Below are 17389 nucleotides of genomic sequence, written 5' to 3'. Positions count from 1 at the left end.
GACGGAGTTTTGCTCCTGACGCCCAGGTTGGAGTGCAATGGCGCAATCTTGGCTCACTGCAACCTCCACCTCCAGGGTTCAAGTGATTCTCCTGCCTCAGCCTCCCAAGTAGCCACTATGCCCAGCTAATTTTTTTTTTTTTTTAGACAGAGTCTCGCCCTGTTGCCAGGCTGGAGTGCAATGGCGCGATCTTGGCTCACTGCAACCTCCAACTCACTGGTTCAAGCAATTCTCCTGCCTCAGCCTCCCAAGTAGCTGGGATTACAGGCACGCGCCACCATGCCCAGCTTATTTTTGTATTTTTAGTAGAGACGGGGTTTTACCATGTTGGCCAGAATGGTCTCAATCCCCTAACCCTGTGATCCACCCGCCTCGGCCTCCCAAAGTGCTGGGATTACAGGTGTGAACCACCACACCAGGCTTTTTTATTTTTATTTTTTTTTAGTTTTTAATAGAGATGGGGTTTCACCATGTTGGCCAGGGTGGTTTTGAACTCCTGACCTCATGTGATCCACCAGCCTCAGCCTCCCAAAATGCTAGGATTACAGGTGTGAGCCACCACACCTGGCCAAAATTTAAAAAATTTTTAAGGAATTACAAATTGAAAATAAAATAACCCTTAGTCCAATTATATAATTTTGTATTCTTAAGCAGTTTGCAATTATACATATTATGCATACTTCAGATCATATGTAAATTTCATTTACTACTTACCGTTTCCATATTAAGGAAAATGTTCAATGAAAACAGAGCTCCCATCAGCACTTGCAGTTCCCCTCCAATACAAATAGCCCCCAAATCAACATATTATTCCCATCTTTAAGGCTTTCTTTTTAGTTAGAATTCAACATGTCAAAGCACTCTCTAGGTTCTCAATTTGTTTAGCAGATTACGAGAAAAACAGGAGTTTTCATGTATTTGTTTCTTGCTTTTTTTGAGACGGAGTCTCACTGTGTCACACAGGCTGGGTGGGGTGCAGTGGGGAGATCTTGGCTCACTGCAACTTCCATCTCCCAGGTTCAAGCAACTCTCATGCCTCAGCCTCCCGAGTACCTGAGACTACAGGCACACGCCACCATGCCTGGCCAATTTTTCGTATTTTTAGTAGAGAAGGGGTTTCACTATATTGGCCGGGCTCATCTCAAACTCCTGACCTCAAGTGACCCGCCCGCCTCGGCCTCCCAGAGTGCTCAGATTACAGGCATGGGCCACTTGCCCAGCCGGGTATTTGTTTTAAATAAATCTATGATATTCACACTCACCTACTCGTCTTTCAAAAGATGGGGCGGGGTGGGGGTGGAGGAGCATGGGCCGGGGGATGGGTGAAACTAGACTTCCCAAAGATGGAAGCAAATGGGATTCCAATTTTTGGCCCTACCCAAGATCCTCTCTTTAGGCAGAATGGCCTGCTCATTGGCTCCTGACCAGAGTCCCAAACTCCCACAACAGCCCGGGGTCCTCTTCCTCTGCCTCTATCCATTTATCTTTCCAGGTTCAGCCTAACCCTCTCGTTAGAGCTTCCCCATCATTCAGCCCAGGAATTCCTTACCCTCAAAGGCCCAGAGTATTTACTTCCTGTTCCACTCTCTGGTGCTCACCATGGACCACCTTGAAGGCCCAGAGTATTTACTTCCTGTTTCACTCTCTGGTGCTCACCATGGACCACCTTGAATCCTGTTAACCTTCAATGGGAGTATTTTTCACATCCTTCCAAAAGATCATAGACTGGGCTCATTTCTTCTGTTCTTTTTGTATTCCCTCACAGCAACCAGTATTTACAACTAACAACAGATGTTTAATAAACAGCTGCAAAGCTCAACATGCCCCAATGTTTCCAATGCAAGAATGAAGGGAAAAGAATGCCTCTGAATGACTTCAAAAAGCGTGCTTGGAGAAAATGGCAAATGTTTCTGCTGCACATTTAGAGGCCCCAGAATATAAATTTGCATTTGCATGACTTCTCTCTTCAGTGAGAATTCACGTACGTTCTTTCATTTTATCTTATTAGTATGATGAGATTTGTTCTTGATGAATCCGTACCGCCTCAGCTACTCGTCATCATTCCATTATCGCTACATGTTTATAGATTTTCCCTTTTATTACTCATTTTATTTTTTCCATCAAGTATAGTTCATATACGAGGTAGTAATTACCAGGTTCTCTACTCCTTACACTTCAAGTTCGCCCATTTTTTTCTGATCATAAAAGCCTAAGTGCCTATTGTCAAAAATCTTGAAAACAGAAAAAGTATGAAGACAATAAAAATTGTCCATAATCAGTGCTGTCTACGTACAGATACTTTTAAGGAAATTGTGACAATTATATGTGGTTTAGGGTCTTGCTACCCACCCCTCAGTCTAGGGAGCTTGCTTCTATATCCTTAAATATTAATCAAGAACATTATTCTTAATGGCTACACAGATTTCCACCACATGATCATAACACAGTTTACTTAATCTTCTTATCTTTTAAAAGACATATGGCGGACATTTCTAATTGCCTTTGTAAAAACCATACTTCCTCGCTAACAGAACACTCACTTTATTCAGAGCACAATACCCTCACCCAAAAAGTGCTGTCTGCTGTGCCTGAGGACAGTCATATGATGCAGTCCCAGCCAATGAGAAAGCAAGTGGCTGAAAGTAGGAGAAAGCAAGTGGACGGGGCTTTGGAGGAAACTTTAAAGAGGTGGTCTACGGTGGCGCATGCACTCTCACCGGCCCCACTTTCTCCTGCCTGGAGCTCAGATGAAGGAGCCAACAAGTGCTTGGTAAGACTGGCTACATGGAAGGATAGAAGGAAAGGGGGTGTCTGCTGACTCAGTGGAACCTTCACTTCTGCACCTGACTGCCCTCCTCCCAAGGCTGCTTATATAAGGAAAAATGAAACCTCATTTTTTTTTTTTTAGACAGGGTCTCATCATGTTGCCCAGGCTGGACTCACACTTCTGGGCTCCAGGGTTCCTCCTGCCTCCCAAAGTGCTGGCATTGCAGGTGTGAGCTACCACGCCATGCCCTCCTAACTCACTGAAGCCACTCTGGAGTGTTTCTGTGATCTATAGCTGAGTGGTGTGAAACAGAAGAATAATTTTTTGTTTTCCCACCTTCTGCTGTCTTCATAACCTGTGATACAGCTTCAAAAACAAGGACCAAACTTACACACCACAACTGCTGGAGTCATCCAGTCCAACCCGGGACAGAAGTCCTGGATGGGAGAGGTGTCAGGTTGCTCTTCCTCTGAAAGCCTAACCTGTTGATGCTGTGCTCCCATCAAGAAGCCCACAGAGAATGATACGGGCCAGTGTCTGTTCCTTGTTAATGTTCATACAACTCGAGCTGAGAGTAACCAAGAAAACTGCCCCTTACTGGCTCACGTAACTCCCATAGAAGAATTCCAAACTTACAGGCCAGTAAGGTGGCCTGGCCGCCCTTCCACCTAGAACACACGCTGACTGAACACAGCAGATCCCTGCAGACTGGGGGCAGCCACTAGGCTCTGGGTCCCTTTCTCAGCGGGGAGACCTGGCTTGGTTGTGAGCCCAGCCCTGCAGAGAGGCTGCACATCCAACGCGGCTCCTCTTGGAAGCCCTCTATGCCAGGAGGCACAGCCCAGATGCCCTGGGAATCCCTGAGGGAAACTTCATAAAACATGTGACTATCTACACAGCCAGGTTATTGCTCACATGGCTAAGCTGAAGCCTCAGTGAGTTTCTACTTCATTCAAGGAACTGGAGTTGCAGCTTTCACTAGAAGAGCCGCTTCTCCTTGATGAACAAACCATTCCACCCATAAAAATGCTGTAGAAAGTACTGCAAGCGCTAATGCAGCCAAAAACTTAAAGACTGGTATAGGGTTAACTGAACTGCCAGGTTAAGTCAGGTATAACGAGATGACAATGCTTTAATCCTGCTGCTTAAAACGATGTCTAAAATGTGCAAGTCAAATTTCAAGCCTTTGTAAGAACATAATGGTAAAGATAATTTCATGATTATCAGGTGATGCAACATCCTGCCCGGTCCCAGGACTGGAATTCCAAACAGTCACGCCTTTGCCGAGTTTTACAGCCCTGGAAGACAGGGGAGGCCGCACTGAACACCTGTGATAACTCCAGCCCACGCCCAGGTGATTTTTGACAATTGAATTAATGTTGATATGAGCTTATTTTTCTGTCCTAAAGGGAAAAGGAGCTTAAAGTCCTGTTAATCTAGCATCCTAGTTACTCATTTTCATCATAATTTATAGGATAGTTTTTCTATCCAAAAACCAAGGCTATTTTTATCCCAACTTCACCGCTTCATAAAACACACGTGCTCGCATGCAACTTCAGAGGTTTTAGCCTAAAGCAAGTTTTCAAATATACGGGTTCAAATATTTCACTGAGATGGTAGGGGTGGAAGAATCTCATAGAAGTAAATTTTATTGTTCTCTGTAAATTCAGACTTCTTCAGCCACAGATGGCTCAGGGATTCAGTCTTGCTTGAGAAACATGATGGAATAAGCCCACAGTCAGAGCTTCTTCTCATTCCGTTTCATGAAAGCTCTGAGCTCCCACAAGTGTCTGCTGGAACTGGACAGGAAGCTTGCAAGATGCTGGCCACGATTCAGCACAGTCACCGCCTTCTCCAGTCGGCCCGCCATCCCCAGCCATCCAACCACTTCCTCCCCAAGAGGCATCGCCCGTTGGAAAGTTTTATTAACCAAATGCTTGGGGGTTTCTGTATATTTATATTACCTCCTCTTCTCTCCTTCTGTTCTACCCAGGCATGTTGAAAAAAAAAGTTATGATAAACTTTAATAAAAACAAAATTAAAATGATTAAACCTTTCATATCCTTTAGAGATAATCTCTCTTCTGCTGGCTGGTCCAATCTGGAAGAAAACAAATGTGAACCATAGCTTGCTACTGCTTTTCAATTTTTTTCCCCCCTAAAGAAACAAACAGAAAAAGCTGCCTGTGGCCAGATTTTTAAAATAAATTAAATTTGTCCTCACACACGGCAGCCAGGTGTGGTTGAAACATTCTTTCCAGATATCTGTGATATATGCCAACATCCTTCCCTCTGGGGGTCTTTCAACGTGAGCCTGACAATCCCAAGGGGAACAGGGACTTGGCGGGGGACAAAGGGGGGTGATTCCAAAATAGCTATTGAAAAAGAATCACTATTTCCCAATGAGCCCTGTAACAATGCCTTACAGAAATGACTAGAAGCCCTGCCCCTGCATGCCGTCTACCAAAACCAAAAAACAGTCTACATTCCTGATTAAAGCAAAGCCCAGAGAAAACAGCCCAGTATGGCACAAATCTCCCCGGTCTTATGTGTTCTAAGGAAGTCTCCAGATCCGCCTGAGGTCTGGGCACAGGTCCTCAGAGAATCAAATGGCTGCAGAATTCGATCAGGCCTGTCTGTCAAAGGCCAGCTAGACATGGAAATCAGAAGTAGGTCATCAGCCCTCAAGAATGGAATAATGACCTCTGGACACGCAGCACTGTGGCCACCAAGACAACAAAAGTGTTAAGGCACTGTGTAGGTTTTTGTTGTTGTTACAATATCTAAGAGTGAGATCAAATTCTTATTGTGGAAATAAACATCACCGTCTTCTGTATGAAGATGGTCTGCGGAAAGTGACTACGCATCAGAGGGTCTGGTGTAGGAGGAGAATCTCAATTTGCCTTAGTCATCACAGCACACACCCTGAGCACAGCTAGTTTCTCATTCTTCGTGTCTGGTGTTTATGTTGTAGTACAGACGACTCGTCCTCAAGTTAAAAGGACAAAAGTCTTTCCTGTGTTTCATACTTGGGCAGTGAGTCACTAGGAAAGGATTTAGTTTTTAGGAAAAAAAAACTTCTGATCCCTGGGCTAAAACAGAGAGCCCCAAAGCGCTATGCTGATCCCAGACAAGCACGTGCATGGATTCCTCAAAGTTCAGGTCAACTCAGACCCCTCCTCCTTGCAGTCAGCCCTGTACTCAAGGTTGCTGGAGACATGGCACCTCTACTCCCTGCCCGAAGGGGCTCCCCTTAACTGGGGGCCACGGGTTGAGTGGTGAAGGAGGCAACTCACACCTGAATTATAGTGGACTTGTACACCTGAACAGGGCAAATCACAACTTTGGGAGGCTGAGGCAGGAGGATCACTTGAGGCCAGAACTTCAAGAGCAGCCCTGGCAACATAGTGAGACCCTGTCTACAAATAAGAAAATTAGCCAGGCGTGGTGGTGCATGCCTATGCTACTTGGAAGACTGAGGCAGGAGGATCACTTGAGTCCAGGAGATGGGAGGCCGCAGTGAGCCATGATTGTGCCACAGTACTCCAGCCTGTGTAGACACCCTGTTTCTAAAAAAAAAAAAAAAACAAAAACAACAAAACAAAAAAAAACAAAAAAACTCACCAACCAAAAGTCCAGCTGACATCTACTACAAAATCCCAGTTATTGCCATAAAAACATATGGGCTGGGTTCAGGGCTGCACAGCAGATGGCCAGGCCACATCCTCATCACACATACACTTCACTGGTGCCAGTGCCGGCGACAGGCTAGAAGCCACTCCAGTGAGGACCCCTGCCAGGGCCACTCAGATCAGGGCTGCCCTCCATGCTGTGGGGTTTCTCAATGCTTCTGAAATGGACTCACACAAGAAAATCACACAGGGCTTTGGGCATTAGGAAAACCATTCGAACTGTTCCCACTTCTCAGAGCAACCCGAGGCACGTGCTCTGGAGTGTGCAGAGTCACAGGTAACTGCTGCCTCTTTGCTCACCTCAGTCTTAGGATTTCTTCATTTCTATCCTGGAGAGAATCCAGCGATGGATCACACTGTTTTGTTTTCTAGACACAAAGAATCCCACCCCTAGGGCAAAGTGCTACTTGTCCCGTGGATGCGTTTGTCAGCCCGCAGCAAGGAGGCGAGACGCAGCGAGAAGAGCACAGCCCTGGACCCTGGGCCCTGGGCCTCAGCACCAAGTCCCTACTCTGCTGCTGTCTACAGCAGCCCTGTCCTCAGGAACGTTCTACAGGGAAAGAAATGGCTTCTGTCTGCACATCCAATACAGCAGCCACTGGCAACATGGCACTGAGACAGATGGGCTGGTGCAATGGGAACCTAGCAACCTGAGACATCCAGGATTGCCAGGAAAGGCCCGAGTTCGCCTTTGCTTTACACTCGTGCAGGACAGGAATGGCCCTGTGGAGGCTGCCCCCGGGGCTTGCATCACAGGCTCAATCTGGGAAAGACCAGCCTTGGGAAGCAGGATGTGACTTGCCCTGGAGGCGCAAGTGAATGAAAGCTACACAGGGTAACAATATACACACTGGGATCTTTCTATCATGTCTAGCCTGGAGTATATAACACAGGGTAAGGAAAAACTAAGGAATAAAAAGTCCTTCAGGTACTTCCAGCAACTGAAATCCTTTGGATGGAAGTCCAGTCAATCAACTGGCACCGTATTGAATTCTATACTCTTAACAGGTCATAGAAAATTGTAAGGCTCTAGAAAGCATCTACCCCAACCAGAGCACAAACACCACACACAAGCCTAGTGAGATCTGCTCAGTTCCTAAAAGCGCATTGGGCAGCAGGGAGGGGTTTATATTTCTTTTTTTTCTTTTGAGACGGAGTCTTGCTCTGTCGCCCAGGCTGGAGTGCAGTGGTGCAGCCTCTGCTCATTGCAACCTTCGCATCCCGGGTGCAAGCAATTCTCCTGCCTCAGCCTCCCGAGAAGCTGGGATCACAGGCACCTGCCACCATGCCTGCCTAATTTTTATATTTTTAGTACAGATGGCGTTTCACCATGTTGGCCAGGCTGGTCTCCAATACCTGAGCTCTAGTGATCCACCCGCCTCGGCCTCCCAAAGTGCTGAATTACAGGTGTGAGCCACCGCGCCGGGCCAAGGAGTTTCTCTTTCTATAAATCCCTCCAAAAGGAGCCTAACACAGGCCAGCCTGAAGGAGCACCCTCAGCAAAGGCAGCTTTTCTCGATGCTAAGACCATCAAATTTCACAGGCACAAGAACCTTCCTCTATGTGGCCGGCTGTGAGTCCTCTTGCTGCTTGCCAGCAGGGAGGTTTCAGCGAGGGCTATGGAAAAAGTCATGGTAAAATGGGCTCAGAGGACTCATGGCTCTGACCCCTTTTCCTGTTCTAACGAGTATCTTTGAGCACTTCCAGCTTCATTTGGATTCCCCTTCCAGTGGTCACAGTAGTTAATCCCATACCAAAGCCAGCACTGAGAACCGTGTGCTGAGAGCAGGAAGCCAGAGAAGGCCTGGTGGGCGCTGACGGTTCTGCCCGAGGCGACTTCCAGGATCTCCATGACCTCCCTTCATCTCTGCCACCACCTTTATGTCCTACCCTCCTGCCCCACCCAAAGTAACCATAGAAAAGGAAACAAGAAACTGGCCTCAGATATCAGAAAGTCCGGGTTATAGACTGAACTGTGGTTCCCCCCAGCATCCTAGGTTGAAGTCCCAACCTCCAGTACCTGAGGATGTGGCTATGACTGGAGACAGGACTTTCAAGGAGGTGATTAGGTTAACACGAGGCCTTTAGGGTAGACCCTAATCCAATCTATCTGGTATGTCCTAATCATAGAGACAGACACCAGGGGGACTCCCACAGAGACAAGGCTGTATGAGACCAAGGCCTCAGGAGAAGCCAAACCTGCCGGCACCTGGATTGTGCACCTTTAGCCTCCAGAACTGTGAGAAAATACAATTCTTTTGTTTAAGCCAACCAATGGAAATGGGGGGTGAAAAATACACACATTCTTTTTTGACTTTAATATGACAATTGTGGATAAAATTTTGGGTTGAAACAACAGATGGCCCTGTACCAAGAAAATCACACACTGTCTGATTTTTGATATTCTAATTAGAGCAGAGGTCAAAGATCTTTTAAAAGCAATAAATGGCTCCTTTTATTAACATATACACAAAAGGTCTCAAGATAGTCTTGAGGTATAAAACGATAAAAAGCCATTTAACATCCATCTGAAAAACACATCTTTACGAAGTCCTTTCAAAGTCCCTCAAAACTGCTAATGGAATAAGACATAAGTGGCAAAACGCAAAATTAAATGCTTATTTGAAGACGTTTCTCCCATACTGAGAAAAACTGTGAAACAGAGAGAAAGATCAGTAAGAAAAGATGTACCCCATCCAGGCTGGCGGGAACCACACTTCTCTAAAATGCAAGCCAAAAAAGACTAAGGAAAATGTCGCCCAAACCTAGTCTAGGTCTACCAGAAGTCTGAGGAAACCCAGTGAGGAGGAGCTGAGCATGGTCCAACAGAACTTTCTGAACTGTTCTAGAAATCTGTACGAAGTTAACCACGAGCCCCATGGCACTATTAAGCACTTGAAATCTGGTTAGTATGATGCAGAAACTGGATTTAAAATTTTATTTAGCATTAATAGAGAATTTTGAGATGCTTCCTTGTGGCTCTCAGGGGATCTGAAAGCCCAGGAACGAGGGAGGTATGGGTAGTGCTTAGACTGATTTGTGAGGCCACAAAACTTTCCACTGCTTGTCAATGTTTGAAAAAAATAATTTGGAACCATAATTCTTATAATTGGGTCACAGTTTGAAGGGGGTTCCTTAACATCTGTGACTCTGAGAAAAAGCCTTTGAGCTATTTCTGTCCGCAGAGAGATAGTTGCATGTTCTATTTCCTCCCTGGCCCCTACCAAGGTCGGGAACAAGTTTCATATAGGATGTAAGTAGCCCTAGAAATGGATTCTTTGGACATTACTAAAGACGGTACAGGTACAAATCATTATTTCTCTGGAAACATCCATTCAGGCAATGGAGAAAGTGTGAACTCGAGGCTAGGATGGGGGATCCATATGGGAGGGGTCTGCACACACGGCAGGAGACAGCAGAGGACGGCTGCCACTTTCTGCCACAGTTGGCTTTAGAATGTCTCTCCCCTCCGGTGAAATCCAGGGACAGAACCCCCAACTCCCAGCCCAGCACAAACACCCACTCACTGGCTAGCTATCCACATTCAGTCTAGGGCAGAGTTTCAAATTGTCAAGTTTCTTGGATATACCTTTTGAAGGTGACTTGGGATGTTTGAAAATCAAGGTTTCACAAAAAGAACACTTGGTATGACATGATGTCCTGTGGCTCCCTTGGGGGTCCCCATGTCACTGGGCTCTGACGAGCCAATGGGGGTCTCTGGCATGCTCACATCCGTAAACAGAGGACCCCCTGCCCAATGCTCACCCCTCAACACACAACCACACCCATATACTGTCTCTCCTAATTCCAGGAACCACCAGCAGGTACCCCTTTTTCCTTTTATTTTTTGCTGTGCCAAAAAAAAAAAAACCGTCCCTAGCAGTGAGAGGCTATAGTACCACTGCTTCTCCCAGCGGGCAGCGTTAGGCATGCACTGCCACCCACTCATGAAGATAGCATGGAAGACAGCCTGGAGACCCTGACCAAGAACAACATTAACCCGAAGGGCAGTGTACAGCTGATGCCACAATGTCACATGCTGCAACAACACGCACAAAACCCTGGGAGCTCATCATCTCAGAAAAATAACACAACGAATGAATGGTGGGTCTAGAATATCAAAGAATGAGTGAATATGAATCACTGCAGCCCAGGCCACTGCAGCCAGGTCTAGGTAACTGGTGAACAGGTGCAAGTCCTGGAACAGACAGCCAGGACATAGGAGGCTGGGTGGGAGGCTGCACGCTCAACCCACTGCCCACCTGTCCATCCTGGTGATGCCACACCTTCTCCAGGAGACCTTACAGGCCAGCAGCATCTGACAGCAGTGAAACAGCACTGCGTATGTCCACCTTCCAGCAGACCAGATCATTAGCATATTTTGCAGAGAGCAAGCAGAAAAGTTTAATTGCCCTTAATTACTCAGTTCAACAAGGCTCCTAGATAATGGCTCTCGGATTTCTTGCCTGGTATCGACGTAATTTCCCTGATTCTGGCTTCATTATATCCCTAACTTAGAAGCAATAGCCTCTCCAAGATGGCTTTCCAGAACAGACACTGAAGTTCCAGTGAGGCTGAACAGTCGCTACAAAGGTTTCATCTACGAGGAGTCAGATTTTTGGCCTTCACACCACTCTGGGGTGTGTGTGTTGCAGGGGGCCGGGTGGGGGAGGACACACTAGCATGTACTTAGGAAGGACTAAGACAAGAAATACGTAATCAGAAGCCATCACAATTACAAATGTAAATGAACAGGCAATTGGCACTGACCTTTGTAGATTGTTAGAGGACTAATTAAGGCAAATCAAGAACTCTGTTCCAACAGAAAAACAAGACAGTGTACACCCTGAGAACTACTCCTGTCCTCTCTATGTAAATGCAAAATGCAAGAGAATCACAGAGTGATCAAACTACGAATACTGGCAAATAAAAAACACCTCCATGAACAAAAGACAACCAAGATTTACTTCTCGGTAGCCTGTTAGTGATTTTGCTAAAATCTCTATCAACAAACACCATCAGCATCTGAGCCCGTGCCACACACCTGACATTGTTAGTCCACATAAATACATCCCACCCCCAAAACAGCCAGACACCAGTCACAAACTCCTTGCTTGAATGATTATTTTTAAAGCTGTAAGAAAAATACTTACAAAAAGGAATCAACCTATGTTATCCTGTAAACTCATTTTTCATTTAACAACATTATGTTCTCTTTTCATGTTCATACATAATGACCTCTCTTTACCCTTGCATTGTGAAGCATCTTTCTAAAAAGCATGCTGAAATTTACAATCCCTGTCCCAACAGTCCTTCATCAGGGAATGTCCTTTAGACAGATAAAGTCAAATTTTCTCCATGCCTCCATAAACGCTTAAAATTTCAGGCACCTCCATTTGTTTTGATGTACTTTTACATCTAACTTCTCTAGTTAAAAATACTTTAAGTTCCTATACCTTCCCCAAGCCCGGTCAACAAGAAGTACAGTAAAAAGGAAAGGAGAAAAAAGTATGGGTGTGCTGGTTTTATAAAAACAATATTTCAGAAATTCAGAGCTGGCCACAACATATTTTAGTGCTATCAGAAAAATTACACTGAAATTGCATATAATTTAGCTATTTACAAAAAAAAGATATACTTTATATTTAGAGAGCAGCCTTACACCAACTTTGAAAAATAAAAACAAAACCAAGTAAGAAAGCTGAAGACAATATATATTCTTGGTCTTTTAAGCTATATAAGTTAAGCAGAACACCCTGAAACTTGCTTTAAAAAATGATCCATCAAATGAGGCCAGTGAGTGTTGCAGTAAAGGCTGTCACCAAAACCACACTATCACTTGGCAAACTGTGTGCACCTCTCTGGCCCCAGAAATTCACTACTGTGAATGCCAAAGATGTATCTGTAAAGGGGGATACTGCTTTTTGCTCCAAGCAAAACAAGTCTCTTAAATTCTGAATCATCGTGCGCCCTCTGTAAACTGAGTCCGGGTCCAGTTACTTCCAATGCCTGAGCTGGTCTAGTCATCAGTGTGTCCATACTGAGAGCGCAGAGGAGGCATCAGTGATCAGCTATGCTCTCCACCTCAGAAAAATCCTTATATGTAATCGGTCGTCAGCAAAGAATTGTTGAACTTAATTACATGCATGTAAAATTTGGAGGTCTATGTCTACATGAAAGAGAAAGTACTTAGGACAAGGCCAGGAAGAGAGAAAATAGGAGGAGGAAGAGAAGGAGAAAGGCTGACAGCAGAAATACAAAGGGCCTGTGTTCTCAAAGCCCAGGGCACTTGATAGAATGAAATTAACTACAGTTTCACCCAGGAGCCAGAAATGCCTTTTAAATAAGCAAACAGGGAAGCTGATCCTCCACATGACCCACCTCTGAGAGCTCTCCATTTTTCAAGAGCTCTGGTCAACTAGGGAAGCAAATGGCAGCTGCCGGCAACTCAGGGCTCCGGCCCAGGGCACCGGCCAGTGATGATGAGTGGCTTCTACCTGTGGGTGGGTAAGTATGAAATGCTGAGACCAAATCCCAACCAATTCCAGAGACTACTTGGTCTTGCAGAAAAAACACTCAAGCCAATAAAAATAAATTGTGGGGGTTGGAAGAGGAACCACACCTGGTGAGTTACTGTCTTTGAGCGATGTATTTCCAAGCCATTTTTAAAACAGGAAGGCCCCAGCAGGCATGCGTGCTTGTGTCTATTGTGGGGTAAGGGTGGAAAAGTGTAACGACAAAGACCATCACACTGAACCAAAGACAATTTAACACAGGACGCGGCCTGCCCACTGACATAAGGGGCAGAACTCCACCACGGCAGGGCCACACGGGCACAGCAGCCTAACTGTTAGCACTCAGCTGGCGGCCAAGGCTCTGTACTCTGGTGCAGGGCAGGACTTAGATGTATGTGCCCAACCACAAGGCCTCTCACAGGGTTACATAACCAGTCATGGCAGAGATAGATCCTGGCTGCCACCAGAAAATTCTGAAGGGACGGAGGAGACCTTTGCAATTTCTTCTACCTTGACTCCTTCCTCCAGACCCACAGGTTCACATGGGTTGGCAGGCTACATGATGAACTGGACCGACTGGCAAACATGTGACTTAAATAACAGGTAAACTGAGAATAGATGATATTTTTTTGTCATCCACAGGGCAGAAACTATTGTGGAGTTCACCCCTCCTGCCTTAGGAGGAGACATCTAGATACCCACAGGTGGTGAAGTGAGACTGAGGATGAGGTCCAGAACTCAGAAGGGACAGGGAGTTGTTTCTGAAAGGTTTTGTGTAATATTCTGTGGCACATGGACAACAGAGGAGAAGAGGAAAGGAGAAGGAATGTCATCACTTAGCAGTATGATGACAGAAAGCCAGAACTTCCAACTCGAGACAGCACAGCTCTGGATGGGCAGCTTCTGGTCAGACCGGGTGGGGCTCCCAAAAGGTGCTCTAGGACTTCCTAATGCTCCTGATGCCACAGGATGACATTTCTAGCTGAAAAATCATGTCCTGACCCTTGTGTTAAAGAGGACAGAGTTGGGAATAGTCTATAAAGTCGATGTTTACAAAATTTAAAGTTGATCATCTTAAACGTCTCAATTCTACAAGGTCCATAACGTCCATTCTCTTGAAGATATCCTTTCAAGTTTTGAAGAGCCAACCCCTGGGGAGAGGGAGGATATATCTTAAGATGAGTTTTCTTAAAGTGGTTCCTAAAACAGAACCAAGTTCTTGTTAATGTCAATATGAATAAATAATACGTAATACTTTGTCCCTTTTGTCATCGGTAGTATGGACTGAACTGGAGCCTGTGTGTGGGAGGGGAAGAGTGTGGCGTGGGGAGGGAGCAGGGGAGGGAACAAAAACATGACTCCAGGTCAAAGCCAATCCCAAAGGATCTTGAAATACGGAAGGGAAGTCCATCATCTCACTGACGTTGCTCACACGCTTCTCGTGGGGAAAAACCCGCAGTGCACACTAAATGAGAGGAGCCTCGAAGGCACTGGTGCCGGCTGCATCCACGCAAGCACCACATTCCAAAACGGGGAACCGTTTGTTCCAGGCCACAGACTCCGGGTGAAGTGGCAGTTGTACACTGTTTACTGTGGGCATCTCAATACAAAAGGAATTCTGAGCAGAGTGAAAGAAAGAATTGAGGGGTGAAATGGACCAGGTTTTAACAGACGATGAAAACAATGATGTTTGCAGAGCTGGCCACAAAAACACCCCAAACAAAACACAAACCCTGAGCAAGAAACAGGTCTAGGTGTGTTGGTAGAAAGAAAAAGAATCCGGGGAATGACTGGACAGTGCACTAATGCAGAGCAGCGGATCAAACGGAGGCCACAATCCCGGGGTGGGGCACGGGCTCCCTCACAGCTAGATGGCCCAATGGCCTCAGCCTCAGGCCCGTCCTCATCCCTCACTCCTGAGAGTGCTCCCATGCAGATGGATGGGATCAGAGGCAAAGCAGAAGCTCCACCAATTAAGGTGTTTCAACTTTAACCAGAAGAGGTGTTTGAAAAACACATGGCAAGAGACAGTCTTGCAGTGACCTTCAAGTGACAAAAATTACCCCAGCACCCAACAGCCCTTTCCTGAACAAACGATTCCTACTGACTGTCGAAACCTCGACCACTCTAGCTGGGAGAGAAATTCTTGAATTGTGGTCTATCCCATCATTTGGGAATTGCTGTTTCATTTATATGAGGAGGCAGCAAAGGAGCAGTCGGATGATCCGGAGAGGAGCAGGTGGGCAGAGGGCTTTGGAGGGGCTTAGGAGGGATGCCTCCAGGAGGAAATGAAGCTGACAGAAAAACTGATAGAGCAGAGCGTTCAGAGATTAGGAAATGTCTACTTCTGGCGGAGTAAGGTTCGCCATGAATTAATCATAGGTACCTAGAAAACCAGAGAAGACAATAAGTTGTACAAGAAGGTAAATGAAATTATAAAACTCTACATGGCTCAGCTGCGATTAATATTTATAGTTATAATAATGAAAACACTGAATATTAATATAACCCCCAATTATTGTTTAATCATAATAGAAGGTGGAGGTAGGAAGGACTGAGTGTGGAGGGGGTTGGGGAACGGGAGGGAGTCCAAGTGGGGAATGGGAGGGAGTCCAAGTGGGGTATGGGGGGTGCGGGTGTGTGCGGGGCAGTGCCTGTGTATTTGTGGGTAGAGTGAGGGTGCTTGTCAGTGTGTGTGGGGTGTGTGGGGGTACAGTGTCTATGAGTTTATGATGTTCACATGTGGGGGGTGCAGTGTATGTGGGGGAGGTGCATGCGGATGGGGCGCGTGGGTGCAGTATATGGCTTGTGTGGGTGTGTGAGCGTATACAGGGTGTGTGTGGGTGTATACAATGTATGTGGATATGGTGTCTTGTCTGTGGGCTGTGTATGTGAATGTCGATGGAATGTGTGGGATGCAGAGAAAGTGTGTGTGTGTGCACGCGTGCGTGCATGCGTGTGTGCACAGGTGCAAGAATGTGTTTAATGAGGTATCGGGGCTGGTGTGTGTGCCATCTCAGTGAGTTTGTGGTTGGGGTATGGGTGTAGGTGCATACGCAGGTGGGTTTGTGGAACAGCACACCAGTGAAATCCTCATCTGCCCAGCTAGAAAGTCAAGAGGTAACATCTAAAACTTAAAAACAAGATACAGTCGTAGAAGCATGAGGAGAAACATGGAAATAAGTAACAAAAGAAACATCTGAAAGTCGAAAGCCGATCCCCTGGAAAAGGGGATGGGAAAGGGGCATGCTCTTCTTCATATAATTTATGTAACTTTTTGCATTTAAAAATTATAAAAACATGTAAGTTTATTATATTAAAGTTAAAGCTGCACACACCCATGATGGCTGAATGGCTGAGAAGGCGCTGCGGGAGACTGAGGGACCAGGAGTGGCCTCGAGTCTCTGGCTTGGCTGGGCCATTAGACAAGCTGTCATTAAAAGGAAAAAGAAGTGTGGCAGAGAGAGTGGTGAGCAAGGGGTCCAGGAGGTGTGGCCAATGAGAAGTCCAGGAAGCTCAGCATCTGGGAGGTGGGGCCAGTGGCGTCCAGGAAGCTGTTCAAGGGCATTTGGCAGCACCAGGAGATCAAAGCTCAAGAGGCTGAGAGCCGAGGACCAGGCCACAGTGCCCAATGCCCAGGCACATGGGGCAGGCTGAGAACCACCAGCCAGGGTCAGGCTTGGAGACTGTCAAGGGAAGCCGGCGGAAAAGAGGAAAACACCCTGGAAGCCAAGGGAAGGCAAGGGAAGGGAAGGGAGCTTCAAGAAAGGGCTGGGCAACAATTTCAAACATTGCAAACAGAAAACAGTCAGGCCCAGCGCATCCTGGGCTGTGTCAGTCAAAGATCAGCGGCACCCTCCCAAGAGTGGCTTGGTGACAGAGGAAATGGGTTGTAGGAGGTTGAGACATGGAATAGAGGTGAGCAGGTCAGAGGGTTCTCTTAAGAATCTGGAAGATTCTGTCATAGAGAGAGCATGGGACCTAGGATGAAAGGAGAGCTTTTCTTGGAAAGTTTTCATTTCGAAAGAGGCAAGTGACTGTCTTATGCATCTAAGTTGAGCACAAGAGACTGGAAGATGGAAAAAATAGAAAAGAGGAGGTGATTCTACCCAATGAAGTCCCAATGGGAGGGGGAGTCATGGGTGGAGGGAGGGAAGTGGGGAAAAAGGTGGCTGCAAGGAGACGACATGGGGAGGTAGAAACGAGGCGAGCTCCCACTAGAAGGTCTAGACGCATTGAAGTAGCAAGCAGCGTGGACCCAAGAAACAGCCAGAATCACTCCCAAATACAACTGAAATTTTTATAACAAGCACTTGTTTTACTCCTCTCTAAAGTTCAATTGTACTGACCAGACTTTGAGGCCACAAATTGTCTACTCTTAATAGTGAGCAGGACACACGATGTAGGATTTGCTAT

General features: G+C 46.2%; 1 protein-coding gene across 1 annotated transcript in view; it reads right to left on the bottom strand.

Annotated features, from left to right (window-relative positions):
- The window catches only part of ZFHX3 (zinc finger homeobox 3), a 265248-nt gene that overhangs the window by 86880 nt on the left and 160979 nt on the right, over window positions 1-17389 (bottom strand). The window lies entirely within an intron of this gene.

Source organism: Trachypithecus francoisi, unplaced genomic scaffold (assembly GCF_009764315.1).
Source record: "Trachypithecus francoisi isolate TF-2019V2 unplaced genomic scaffold, Tfra_2.0 Lachesis_group10, whole genome shotgun sequence".
NCBI lineage: Eukaryota > Metazoa > Chordata > Mammalia > Primates > Cercopithecidae > Trachypithecus > Trachypithecus francoisi.
Note: the sequence above shows the minus strand (reverse complement) of the source record. Positions and strands in the feature narration are given on the sequence as shown.